This window comes from Furipterus horrens, unplaced genomic scaffold, assembly GCF_987537825.1.
Source record: "Furipterus horrens unplaced genomic scaffold, mFurHor1.1.pri manual_scaffold_3, whole genome shotgun sequence".
Taxonomy (NCBI): domain Eukaryota; kingdom Metazoa; phylum Chordata; class Mammalia; order Chiroptera; family Furipteridae; genus Furipterus; species Furipterus horrens.
In genome coordinates this window covers 67,832,977-67,847,569 of record NW_028327173.1, presented here as the reverse complement: position 1 = coordinate 67,847,569, position 14,593 = coordinate 67,832,977, and the positions used below count along the sequence as shown (strand labels likewise).

General features: G+C 37.8%; 1 protein-coding gene across 1 annotated transcript in view; it reads left to right on the top strand.

Annotated features, from left to right (window-relative positions):
• Positions 1 to 6,355: 6,355 nt before the first annotated feature.
• LOC150015238 (guanylate-binding protein 6-like) overlaps positions 6,356 to 14,593 on the top strand; it is a 31,696-nt gene continuing 23,458 nt past the window's right edge. The window contains exon 1 of the mRNA XM_090269705.1: positions 6,356 to 6,598. The gene's annotated coding sequence lies outside the window, so the exon portion shown is untranslated. The remainder of the gene's footprint in view (positions 6,599 to 14,593) is intronic.

Below are 14,593 nucleotides of genomic sequence, written 5' to 3'. Positions count from 1 at the left end.
ATGGGTTTCAAATCTTTTCTGGCTGGCTGGCTGTTAGGAGATCTAGCTCGATTCCGGGGTTGTTATTCTCTCACTCATGGGCCTGCTGCCGCTCTGCTGTGAGCCGCACTTAGTTGGGTCCCTTCCCCTCTGGTTCTGTGGCACACTCAACCCTCCTCAGGCTTGCCTAGCAATGCTGTTCTGCTGGTGGGTTAGTGCGCGTATGCCAATAGTCTCTGCCCAGGCTCAGGTTCTGTCTCCATTCCTTCAAAGAAGTGCCTGTGTTGCCTCCAAGCTGCATCACCAGCCTACATCCCTGCCTGTATGCCTGCGTGTCCCACTTGCCTGCCTGGGGACCCTTCTGAGTCTGCAGTTCCACCGCAGCTTTCCCCTATGGGCCCCTCTCCCCAGCTCATTTCTGCTTTTTTGTTTGGTGGAGCCTTGGTGAGAGTGCCCAGGGTGCCGAGCCGTCAGTCCAGGGTTGCCAGCCAAGGGAGTCCCCACCTAGACTCAGTTCATACAGTTTCTCACAGTCTGGGCTGTTCACTGTCTTCCCATGCCTCCAGCTGTTTCAACCAAACCTTCTCACTGACTCCGTCTCTGACTTTGCTGGTCACTGCGCCTTTGACAGGGGGAAGCTTCCAAGCAGATCCCAGCTAATGAGCTTGTTAGCAGTTGCCCCTTTTGGGTGCAGTGCAGCAGAGGCGCTCGGCTGGGAGGCCTTGCGACTTCGCTTGGAGAGCGCGGGTTGAATTTTCTGCCCTCTCTCATGCTGCTTCCACACTCCCTTTCCTGTTCATGCTGTCTGAAATCCGCACTCACTCACTCCTCTCTCTGCTTGTACTCCAAGTCCTTCCGTAATGGGAGTGAGCAGACAACGCTGCTACCTACTCTGCCGCCATCTTTTCTCTCCCTGTATTGTATTTTAGACATGAGTTTTGTTGTTGGTTAGATAGTTTGAAATAATCTATTCTGTGACTGCTTTTTAGCACATTTAATGGTGTTTTTCATGAAAGACGTACTTAGATTTGATGTAGTCAAATATCAAGTTTTTACTTTATGGAGGTAGTGGGAGGTATTTGTGTGTGTCTTGTGTGTTCTGTATGAATTTTTTTGATCCATGTCATGATATTATTTATATATGTTAGGTTATTCCCACCCTTATTTTTATGATTAAGTTGTATTGAGAAAATTGGCATCCAATTCCAAAATATACTTCAGACTCATAATTCATATCACATAAAAATCTATTTTTAGTTATAGATTTAAAAGGAAAGAAAAAATGATAAATATTCTAGAAAGTAGCATAGGCAAATAAGGTCATGACCTTGGAGGAGAAAAAATTCTTGGAGAACATACACACACTGCCACCATCACCACAATGATTTACAAATGATGACAGTTTTATTTTATTATTTCCAATTTTTGCACCTTTCCTGCTTATTTTACTTTCACACTACAATGGACAGACTATCCCAGAATGTGAAGAATAGAATAATAATGGATGGTCTCCCTGTCTTCTTCCTAGTTACAAAAGTATAAATTAACCTCTAAATATATTTGTTATAATTTTTGTAGGTATCTTTTTTATTAGATTATCTAATAGATTAATTCTATTTTATCCTGTTTGATAAAATTTTATAACATTATATAAATTGGATGTTAAGGTTTACCTCACTTTGATTTTATATCTGTTAAGATGATCATATAATTTACTTACCTTAAATCATATCATTTAATGTGAGTGATTATTTTAAAGTTTAATCAAAGTAGCTGAGGATAAGCCAAATTATGACGTCTTACCTTTGTTTTCACAGCCAAATTCTGTTTAATACTTGATTTAGAATTTTTGTCTTTGTATTTATAAGTGATATAAGCTTTTTTTTATATGTCTTATGGTTATATATGATATAAAGGATCTCTAATTATCAAGTAATGGATTAGATAACGTACTCTACATTTTTAATCTGCAAGTATTTGTGTAAAACTGATGTTATTTTTTACTTAAATATTTCTAGGAACTGCAATAGAAAGGTCTTGAGATATCTTTTTTATTAAATTTATTGGGGTGACCTTGGTTAACAGGGTCATATAAGTTTCATGTGTACATTTTTATGATATATGATTTGTGTATTTCATTTTGTGTCCAGTACCCAAAGTCAAGTCATCTTCCATTATCATCTAACAGGCCCCATTTACCTTTGACTTCCTCTCCACCCCCTTCTCTCTGGTAACCACAATGCTGTTGTGTGTCTATGAGTTTCTGTTTTATGTCCCACATATAAATGAAATCATATGGTTCTTAGATTTTTCTGACTGACTTATTTTGCTTAGGATAATATTCTGAAGGCCCATCCATGTTACTGCAAATGGCAGTATTTTATCTTTTATTTTTAAAGTCCCAAGTTTAGTTTATCCCTTTTTTCATTTTTTATTGTTATTCTATTACTGCTGTCACAAAATTTTCCCCTTTGCCCATCCCACCCCTGTTCCCACTGCGACAGCATGGATAGAACTGAAGAGTATTATGCTAAGTGTGAAATAAGGCAGTAGGTGACAGACAAATACCATATGATCTCACCTATAAGAGGAATCTAATGAACAAAGCATTTCATCTTTTCTTATGGCTGAATAGTATTTTATAGTATATATATACCATATCTTCTTTATTCAGTCCTCTATTGAGGGACACTTTGGTTCTCTCCATGTCTTAGTGACCATGAATAATGTTGCAATGAACACAGGATGCATATATCTTTGTGAATAAATGTTTTCAAGTTTTTTTTGTAGATACCCTGAGGAGGTACTGGTAGGTCATGTGGTAACTATATTCTTAATTCTTTGAGGAATGGCCATACTGTTTTTCACAGTAGCTATACCAGTTTACATTCCCACCAGCAATGAATGAGTGTTCCTTTTTCTCCACAACTGTTCCAACAGTTCTTATTACTGTCTTGTTGATAATAGTTGAGATATCTTTATAGAAAAAGTTCACATTGATTTCATTTTGATAATATTTATTAGAAGTTTCCAGGTGTTTATTTGTCCATTGAGTCAGTTGTGGTCATTTACATTTCCCAAGATTCATTTATTTTTCTCAACTTTTGAATTATTTACATTAAATTGTCCATATGTTTTTATATTTTTCTATTTGCATTGTTTGAAATAAGAAAGAGTTTCCTTTTAATTCATAATATAGATTTACTTATGCATTTTATTTTACTTATATTTATTGACACTTACCACTTTAGGCATTTTCATTCCTTTGTGCAAACAACCTTCTTTATCAATCTTTAATAAAAAATATCTTTACAATAAATTCAATCAGCTTTATTTTGAAAAAAGTTTATTTTACATTCTTTTTGAAGGATTTTTACTGAGGAGAGAATTCTGGTTTGCCATTCTTTTTTAGTCAATACTTCAGACATGTTATTCCGTTTTGTTTTAACGTACATAACTTCTAGGAAAACTTCTGTATATAATTTATTTTTCCTCTTCAAAATTTTGTCTTAATATGTGGATTCATAATTAGCTATGGTATTCTTAGGCGTTCTTTTGTCTGTTATCTGTTCTACATGAAGCTCTGTAAACTTCTGAATATGTCGTTTCTTTTCTCTCATTAATTTTGGAAAAATATATCTCTTTTATTTCCCTCTTCTGCTTTTGTATATTTGCTCATTCTTTCTTTTTTGTTCAAAAGTAAGTCATTCTTTTCTTTTTTAAAGTGTTTTATTTGTTTCTTAGAGAAAGGGGAAGGGAGGAAGAGAGTGAAAGAATCATGAATGTGCACCCCCATACTGAGACCTGGCCCTCAACCCAGGCATGTACCCTGACCAGGAATCGAACCGGTCACCTTTTGGTTTTTGTGATGATGCCCAATGTATAAAGGGGTACAGAGGAAAAGTCCCCTGTAAATAGGAAAACAACCCCACAACCCTTGATTAGGGGGAAGGGGGAGTGGAAGGTATAAAGTTTAAGAAACATTGCATAACAATGGCAAATTAATAGCCGTGCCTTCCTGAAGGAAAGAGGGCTGCCACCCAGGGAGTATTGTGTAGATGACTGTGAGAGCATTCAGAGACAGGAGACTCCTGCACCTGCACAAGAGACAAAGGGTGGATGCCCACCCCAGATGTCCATGTGTCACTGGGAATTTTTGCCCTGACTAAAGATGGCAGCCAAAAGAAGGTAAAAGATGTTGAGGAGCTGGCAAACATGGCGGACACTAATACACCATAGGAAGGGCTGGATATGAGATCATGCAGGAAGTTCCAGGCCAAGCATTTAAATGACAGCAATCTCAGAGGAGGCCCACCACGAGGTCTGGAGTGAGAGGAAGTCTGACTGGAGAAAATGGCAGCAGAGCTGATGGAGCGGGGACCTGCCTAACTGCCGGATTTGTGAGGGATGCTTGGAGTTGAACTCTGACAAAGGATGCTGAGCTGCAGGCTTCTGCTTTTCTGAAAGACAGTACCTCTGAGTGGTGTATTCAGAAACTGGCCTGGTTTTGGCAAAGGAAGGTAGCATTATGCATTTTTGAGTTTTTTAAAGGGAGTAGGACTTAATAGTAGAAATCTGTCATTATTCTAAATCTGTATAACCTTTAAATAAACAACCCCTATCCTTTTCCACCACACTCTTGCATTGGGAGTCACACTTCTTGGTGATGGCAGTCGAACTCCATAACTGTTCCAGAACAGCACTGGCAGGGTTCTGCAACAAACCCACTGACACACACCAGTCAGGGCAAAAAGTGAGTCATTCTTTAAGATCCAATAGAGAAGAGACCTTTTCTATGAAGCCATCTTTAACCCTTCCTAATACTTAACTGTTGCTTTTGTAGAGACAAGCACTTTTTTTGAAACATCATTTTTAACACTTATCATTTCTTGCTTTATCTTATATTTGCTTCCTTCAAGGTACAGATTATCCAAAGGTGAGAACCTTATTTTGTTCATCTTTAAATGAGCAAAGGCAATGGTTCTTACAATTATATTACATATACCAGTGAAACATACCTCTATGTTTTGCAGGACAACAATACCATTCATTGCCCAAATTAAAAATATCAAATAAAGACAAGTTATAAAGACTGACCAACTAATATCACACAATAAGAATATGTTACAACTCTGAAAATAAGAAGTTCAGGATGTAAACTCATATTAAAAGACAAACATTTCTGCCCTGGCTGCTGTGGCTCAGTGGATTGAGCGTCGGCCTGTGAGCCAAGTGTCGCTGATTCAATTCCCTGTCAGGGCACATGACTAGGTTGCGTGTCAGGTCCCCAGTTGGGGGTGCAAGTGAGAGACAACCATGCAGTGATGTTTCTCTCCCTTTCTCTTTTCCCCTCTCTCTAAAAGTAAAATAAATAAACAAATAAATAATTTCAAAAAAAAGACAAACGCTTCCATAAAAATATTAGTAGTATTACATTACATGTTAAAGAAAATAAATAGACTTCAGTTTTTCAATTTTTAATGTATTTAATAGCTTTCTTAGAACAAGTTTTTCATTTTAGTAATTAATTTTGATAATGCTATAAAAATGAATCTAACATCTAGCTGTTGCTTCTTTATTGTCAAAGAGCCAATTTCAACCAAACATTTTGTTGAAAGTGGAAATAACACTTTAACATCTTTGAAACCAACTCAGAATATTCTAGGCAGAGAAGAGTAAGCCGGCAATGAAAGGAACCCCAAATTGTTCCAATACATATCTACCACCTATATCCATTCAGAAGGCAACAGGTGTAACAAAAGACTAATTTGATTATATAATTTTGTTCAGTAGTTTAATACAGTGGAATCCCTTAGAATGACATATATTTTGTTTCTGAGTTATTATTCATACTAAAATTCAAATATGTGGGAGTGAAACTTACTAGAAGACAAAACCAGTTATTCTTTGCTTCTATTGAATATTCGCTTGTGAGTTTGCATTTTTATATTATTTTACTTAAAGCAAATACTCAAAATACAAACTCAGGATCCTTATAACCAACCCCCACCCCCACAGAGCCACCACAAAAAAAAATTAAGTGGAAGAATATACTGCAAAATAATAGTGATAATCTCTTGACTGGAAATAAAGGAGTTTTACACACACAAATATCGTTACTAACATGAGTTAAAAAAAGCCAGAAATGAAAAGGGAGTCTAAGCATAAAATTAAAAAACAACAACGACAAAAACCTTACTGCCTTACAAAAAGTACCCATGAGAGAGAGGCTCTTGACCTCTGTCAGCCTGCTGTTACAGGCTCACTTTCAGCCTTGCTGTTCTGTGTTCATCGTAGGGTTAAGGAACACAAGCCAGGTGAGGAGGAGGGACCAGCCTGGGATTCCGAAACTAGGTGTGGAAGAAACAGGACTTCATGCCTTCGGGTGGAGGGGGAGAGGGGATGAAAACCCAACCGTTAACTTCACGAAAAAGGATGTACCCTTTCGGTTTCTGTTCTTCTCATCCTGACTCATAATTGCTTGCCTGCAATATCTGGCTCGATATTCAGCTTCTAAAGAGAGCAGTCAGAACCCGGAAGAATCAGACGCGGGAGAAGCGCGCGAGGGGAGGGCGAGGACAGCTGAGACTTTGTCCCTTGTTTGAAGCGTCGCAGACACGTAAGTTGGCTCCTAGTCTCGGTCTTCCGTGCCCTTGTTCGGTAACTAACATCATCATCATTAACAACAACAATAACAGCCACAACAATGCGCGCTCCTGACAGGTGGTGGGGGCCGGAGGAGGTGTGGCCCGCGGACTCTGCTCTGGGTAGCTCAGGGTCTCTGTTCCGATTCCAGGCTGCTGCAAGGCTACAGCGGCACACTTTGTCCCTTGGACGTGCTACTCGTTATTCGGTATCTACCCAGGGCTGCACAAAGAGCCGTGCTTGGGAGAAGGAGGGGTGCATGCCAGAGGCGGATTAAGGTCTGTTGAAGCCCCAGGCGCAGAAGAAAATATTGGGCCCCTTAAAAAAAGAGAGAGACAGGGAAAATAAAAATACACGTTAACTATATTTTATGAAACCAAACTTGTCATTAGAAAAAAGTGTGAAGTCAGGGTTTTGGGCAGCCCTTCAGAAGTCGGGGCCCAGTGCACGCGCCCAGTGCGCCCTCCGTTAAATCCGCCTCTGGGTGCATCCCACATTACCTGCTTGAAGGGCCTGAAGTCCTTTCTGTGACTGAAGAACCAAACTTGGCCTCCTTGGCGAAGCGCTTCTTGGAGTCTCTTCCCCATCTTCCTACTCCTCACCCAGACGGTTCCCTTTTGGACACTGGAAAAACAGAAAAAAGTGATCCTCAACATACAATTAAATATTGAAACATTCTTTATTTCGTTAACCTGATTTAGTATTCCAAAGACTCTGTAAAGTGGTATTTGGATGAAATTAACTCATTCTCAAGCACAGGTAACCCCCGTATAAGAGGGTTCTAGTTAGGTTCTTAACAAATGCCGTGTTATGTGAATCCGTGTTATACGAAACAAAGAACTAGAACAAAAAGGGGGGTTAGATTCCAAAAATTAAAAAATATATACTATTGTATTTTTATAATTAAGAGAAATAGCTTTGTTAAAGCCATTTTCCTCAAAAGTATTACATATTAATATGAATTAAGTAATGTTTTCTTTGTCATCACTAGTAAGCTCCATTAACCAAATGTGTTTTCTTTTTGACAAGATATCCTCATCCTCTGAACTTCCTTCAGCATTATCTTGATTTCTATGCTCTACTTTTTGCAAAAAAATCTGTTATTTTATATTGCTTGCTTTTAGCTGAGAGATCTTTATAAATTTTGTTATACGGTATTAAGCACGTTTGAAGTTCCCTCTTAAACTTTGTGCTCCTTTCAGTGCAAGGACCTTCATTTAAGAAATATGACTCTAACTGTTCAGCTAAGTCTAGGCCTTTCTTTATGCTTTTTAGAGTAAACTGTTCAACCTCTTCATTTTTATTGGTGATATCGTCCCCTAAGTTATCTTGGTGCATCTCAGATGTCATTTGCATCAAAATTGCTTCATTAATTTCTTCTTCTACCAGCAATTCTTGGATATCTTCTACAGTCACATCATGTTAGAGTGAAACTGTGTTATAGAAGTACCGTGTTGCATGGGAGATACCTGTATTTTAATCAACTGCAAAAAACAACTATAAGGTCTAAGCCTTTTTTTACCTTGCAGTTTTCAAATGTGTGGTACCTACCAAACAAACTACATCAATTACTTTTGTTTTCAGGTTCTGTTGTTTTGCTCTGTTTACGTTGTAATAGTAAAAATATTCCTTAGTTCGTCTTTAACTTCTATAAGCTAGCAACAGGGAAGTGAGATGAGAAGAGGGAACAAGGAGGAGTGAGAAACAACTGAGGAGCTGTGGGGCAGCAATGTTAATTCATCAACTTTTTTTTTGCATGCAACTTGGTCTTGAGTTTAAACCTCTCAATTTCAGATTCAAAATGGTCTCAGGACTGGAGAAGTAAGGGTGCCTGTATAGTCTGATAGTCCGGACTGCAGGGTTCAGTTGTGGCTTTAGTTCTGGGAAAGCTCAGCTTCTCCATTTGGAGCAGAGGGAGCTGTGAGGTGACAGTGTCGCAGCATGTCATGTAGCCAGGACAGCAGCAAGTGGAGTGGAAAAGGTGGTGCATGGAGAGATGAGAGATCAGGGTCTTCTGGCTCTTTAAGGGGGTAGGTTGGAAGCAATTTCATCATCCATGAGCTCAATACTCCTAATCATAATTTGCATTAGGATAGATTTATCACTGGTTCTCAACCCTGGCTCTACATTAGATTAGATTTGCCTCCTATATTATTATTATTGAATCGAGAGTAGGCTTGGCTAAGAGAGCTCTGCCTGCCTTTTATTTCTTGGATGGAGAGGGAAAATAAGAGAGCCAGAGTGAAATGGGCTGCCTAAAGATTGTTGCCTCATCACTCCCGTCTCCAGTCTCATCCTCCTAAGTTGGGAAGTAAGCATGTTATTTCTCAGCATTGTCTGCGAGTCACTGCAGGCTCAAGCTTGCTCCTGGGGCAGCTTTTTTCATAATATGTTCTGAAAATTGGGAAGAACCAACTCTTCATCACTTCTTGGAAAATAAGTAGTTCTTTCTTCTCCTTAATGAAATCCTATGGCTGTTGTGTTCAGGAGTTTACAGACCCACTGCAGTGTAGAGCTTGCTCTTCTGGGTCTTCACATGGATATTTTTTAAAATGTATTTTTACATGGTAGTTCACATATAATATTATATTATTTTCAGTTGGTGTACCTCTCTGGCACCATACAGAGTTATTACAATATTATTGACTATATTCCCTATGCTGTACTTTACACCCTAGTGATTATTTTCATAATTGGGACTTTATACTTCTTAATCCCCTTCACCTTATTTGTCCATACCTCCCCCCCCGCCCCCGAATCTGACAATCAACAGTTTGTTTCTCCATCTATGTTTGTTTTGTTTGTTTATTTACTTTGGCTTTTAGATTCCATTAAATACCATAATGATTTCATATAGTATGTATTTGTCTTTTCTGACTTACTTAGCAAAATACCTTCTAGGTACAATCATGTTGCCAAAGGCAAGATTTCGTCTCTTTATGGCTATGAAATATGGTAATATTCTATTGTGTATATGTCACATTTGCTTCCATATCTTGGCTATTGTAATTAATGCTGCAATAAACATAGGAGTGCATTTATCTTTTTGTGTTTTTAATTTTTCTGTTAAAATTTACATTTAATATTATTCTGTATTAGTTACAGATGTACAGCATAGTGGTTAGTGCATATATCTTTTTGAATTTGTGTGTTTGACTTCAGATGAATACCCAGCAGTAGGACTGCTGAGTGCTATGGTAGTTCTATTTTTTAATATTGTGAGGGTTCTCCATACTGTGCGCCACAGTGGCTGCACCTGTTTACAATCACACCAACAGTGCACAAGGGTTTCTTTTTCTCCACATCCTTGCCAAGACTTAGTTTCTGTTGCCTGTTTGATAATAGCCATTCTGACAGGTGAGGTGATAGCTCATTGTAGTTTTTATTTGCATTTCCCTGATGACTAGTGATGTTGAGCAAGTTTTTCATATGTCTGTTGGCCATATGAATATCTTCTCTGGAGAAATGTTTACTCAGGCCCTCTGACTGTCTTTTAATTGGTTGTTTGATTTTTGATCTCGAGTTTCATGAGTTATTTATATATTTTGGATATTAACCCCTTACCAGATATATTATTTGCAATATCTTCTCCCATTTATTAGGTTGCCTTTTTGTTCTGTTGATGGTTTCCTTTGTGGTATAAAAGCATTTTAGTTTGATTTAGTCCCATTTGTTTATTCTTGCTTTTGTTGGCTTTACCTTAGGAGAAATATTCCCCAAATATTGTTAAAATCAATTTCAAAGAGTTTATTGCCTATGTTTTCTTCTAGTAGTTTTATAGTTTCAGGACTTACATTAAAAAATTTAATCTATTTTTAGTTTATCTTTGGCTGTAATGTAAGAAAGTGGTCTAGTTTCTTTTTTTTTTAAGTATATTTTATTGATTATATTGTTACAATAGTTCCAATTTTTTCCCCTTTGTTCCCCTCCGCCCAGCAGCCCCCTTCCCCGACTATCCCCTCCCCAAGTCCATGCCCATGGCTCACCCTTTCATATATTCTTCTTTTTTAAAAAAAATAATTAATTAATTAGTTAAATATTTTAACAATTAAAAAAACAATCCCTCCCTCTCAGACTTGAGACCCTTTACAATCTTATAAAGGACAATGGACGAAGGTTTCGAGCTCCTCTAGCTGCTTCAAGCTGAACATGGTCGTCGTCCTACCTACTCTTGGGTCAAGAAATCCCTAATAAGAGTGGGGGTGTGGAGGGGAGGGTGGCCTTCCCACAAGGGGAAGGATCGTGCAGACTCCAGGTTGGTTGGCTGTCTCTGGACAACGGCATGCTTGGTTTAACAGGCTGGCATCCTTGTTGTATTCTGGGGGCAGCAGGGTTAAAGGACATCATTCAATCCGTAACCAAGACAATCACTCAGGTAATGAGATCGTAGGCTTATGCCCTTTGAAAACAGAAAACACATGTTAATTTATGTAACATAACCCCCACACAAGTTTATAGATCTGTAGGATTGTCTTATCGGAAAGACATCCAGTTGCAAGGCATTTGACATTCTTCTTGCCTGTAAATTAAACATCTTTGATAATGCCACAGACATAGTTTAACTTTCAAATGAAAACAAATTTTAAATGAAAAGAAACTTTAAAGACGGTTAGCTGCACTACTTTATAGTCTACCACTGGACATTGTGATCTTCCTTGAATCTTGATTTTTCTCACTAAGATTACCCTCCTTGTCATTAAAGGGACTGCATTAAGTTCATTTTTAATTTATCCTGTTCATTTGCATAAACACAACAAGAGCAGCAAATGATCACTTATGATCTTTAGTTCTGCTTTGCTGGAACTTACGCAAGGAACATTTAGGGTGACTTTCAGTCTGCCCTTCAGGGCACAGAAGCTGAGCCACATACCTGGCATTCAGCCTTGCTTGTAAACACCTGTCTTTTCCAGGTCCTTCTGGTTTTCCATTGTGCCTTAAAGGTCCCTTCTAGCCATCTTTCAGGAAAACAACCTTCGTTCCTTCCCTGGAAAGATTGCTATGGACCGCTCATCCATCCAAGGTACCAGGCCTTTATCTCATGGACTTTTATTACCTTTGAAGGTCAGTCCCAGTTGCTCAGGGCTTTTTGGTAACAACCAAAGCCCAAGCATGTCTCCTTTAGGCATGACATTCCAGTCAAAGTCTTAGTCAAAAAAAATCGTTATTAACAACTGGTCTTATTAGTATTATGCAAAGAAACTTAGGTCATTACTTACTTCTTTAGAATGCCAAATTCTGGAGGGATCAGATAGGGAGAAAATATATACAGTGTGAAGGAAAATCCTTGTCCTTCTAATATTCACTGAACTTGCATTTCTATTCTTTATATTTTTATTTTTTCCCCCCACTAAAAATTTTTCTGTTTGTTTGTTTTTCCATTACAGTTGTCTCACTTTTTTCCCCCTCTTGCTTCTCTGCACCCTGTCCCTCCCTTCTCCCACATTCAGTCCCCACCCAGTTGTCCATGTCGATGGGTCATTTATACATGTTCTTTGACTAGACCCTTCCCCTTCTTACCACTTCTCTCCCTCCCATCTCCCCTTTTGTTACTGTTAGTTTATTCCTCGCTTACATACCTCTGGTTCTATTTTGCTCATTTATTTGTGTTGTTCATTAGTTTCCTTTAACAGGTGATATCATAAGGTAATTTTCTTTTGTTGCCTGGCTTATTTCGCTAAGCGTAATTCTCTCTAGTTCCAATCATGTTGTTGCAAATGGTAGAAGTTCCTTCTTTCTTTCAGTACTTATTCATTGTCATTTTCCCCTTTGTACTCATGTTCCTCTCTGTCTCTCTCTGTTTCTTCATCTTCTTAAAGCAGACCCTTTAGCATCTCTTGCAATACTGGTTTGCTGGAGATGTATTCTTTTAACCTTCTTTTGTCTTGGAAACTCCTTATTTCACCTTCCATTTTGAATGAGAGTCTTGCTGGGTAGAGTATTCTTGGTTGTAGGCCTTTGTTTTTCATTACTTGGAATATATTTTGCCATTCCCTTCTGGCTTGTAGTGTTTCTGCTGAGAAATCTGATGATAGCCTTATTGGAGCTCCCTTGTATGTTGTTAGTTGTTTCTCTCTTGCTGCTTTTAGGATTCTCTCTTTGTCTTTGAATGTTGGCATTTTAATTGTGATGTGTCTTGAAGTGGGCCTGTTGGGGTTCATCTTCATTGGGACCCTCTGTGCTTCCTGGACTTGCATGATTCTTTCTCTCTTCATGTTAGGGAAGTTTTCTGTCATTAGTTTTTCAAAGAGGTTTTCTATTCCTTGCTCTTCTTCTTCTCCTTCTGGAATTCCTATGATACGGATATTATTACGTTTCATGTTGTCCTGCAGCTGTCTTAGAGCCTCTTCAGTCTTGTTCAGCCTTTTTTCATTTTGTTGCACTGTCTGTGAGTTTTTGTCTACATTGTCCTCCAGCTCGCCGATCCGATCTTCTGCTTCCTCTAGCCTGCTTTTAATTCCTTCTACTGTGTTCTTCAATTCAGAGATCGTATTCTTCATTTCCTCCTGGCTCTTATTGATAGCTTCCATGTCCTTTTTGATGCTGGTATAATTCTCAGTAAGTTCCTTATAGTTCTTCTGGAGTTCACTGTAGTTTTTCTGGAGTTCTTTGTAGTTTCCGCTGAGCTCATTGAGCTTCTCCATAATACATGCTTTCAATTCCATATCTGATAGTTGGCTCCCCTCTATTTCATTTAGCATTCTTTCTGGGGACTCTACCTTTCCTTTCGATGGGGGGTTGTTTCTCTGTCTCCCCATTTTTGTGACTCCTATTGTTTGTTGGTACTTCTTAGAATGATCTGAAAGTGGTCTAGTTTCATGTTTTGTGTATATCTGTCCCCTTTCCAAACATCACTATTGAAAAACTTTACTCCATTGTATATTCTTGTCTACTTTGCCATAGATTAATCAATCATATAAGTGTGGAGTTATTTCTGGGTCCTCTATTTGACCTATGTATCTGTTTTTGTGCTGGTTCCATACTGTTTGATTACTACTTCCTTGTGGTATAGTTTAAAATTAAATAACATGAGACCCCCAACTTTGTTTTTGCTTCTCAAGATAGCTTTGCCAATTCAGATCTTCTGTGGTTCCATATAAATTTTAGGAATATTTCATCTAGTTAGGTGGGAAAATGCCATTGGTATTTTGATAAGGACTGCATCAAATTAATAGGTTGCTTTGTTCATAGGGTAATTTTAGCTATATTAATTCTCTCATTCTATGAGCACTGTATATCCTTCCAATTTATTTGTATTCTTTTCAATTTCTGTCATCAATATCTTGTAGTTTTTAGACTACAGGTCTTTTACTTCTTTGGTTAAGTTTACTCCTGGGTATTTTATTCCTTTTAATGCAATTGTAAATGCAATTGTTTTCTTAATGATTTTTTCTGATAGTTTGTTATTGGTATATAAAAATGCAGTTGATTTCAGAATATTGATTTTGTATCCTGCTACTTGCTGAATTCATTTATTAGTGTTAATAGTTTTGTGTGGAATCTTTAGGTTTTTCTGTATATTGTATCAAGTCATCTGCATATAGTACAACACGGGTATTTTTGAACACTTTCATGAAGGATGCAGGAATTCAGAGATCCTCTAGTTATTCTTCATTGAATTTCATTAATATATACTTTTTATTGTCTTAAAATGTACACCATTTTTTATTTTGATGCACATTTCTATTTTGAAAAACAAAATTGATCTCTGAGGGACTCAATTTTCCTTTAAAGGGGGTGATTTTTTTACTTCATAGCCAAAAGGATTTTGATGACTTCTCAAAAAGGACAAAAATCAAAAGCTGTTTCCCTCCTGGAACCAAAAATTCCTTTAGTCCTTTGAATATTATAAATGGTTCTATAATGTTATATTTCATTGATCTGTCATATGTCAAACTGGAATTGTCAATCTAAAAATTCAGATTTTGATGAATCCTTGCCATACTTATTACTAGTTTTATAGCTGTTCTCA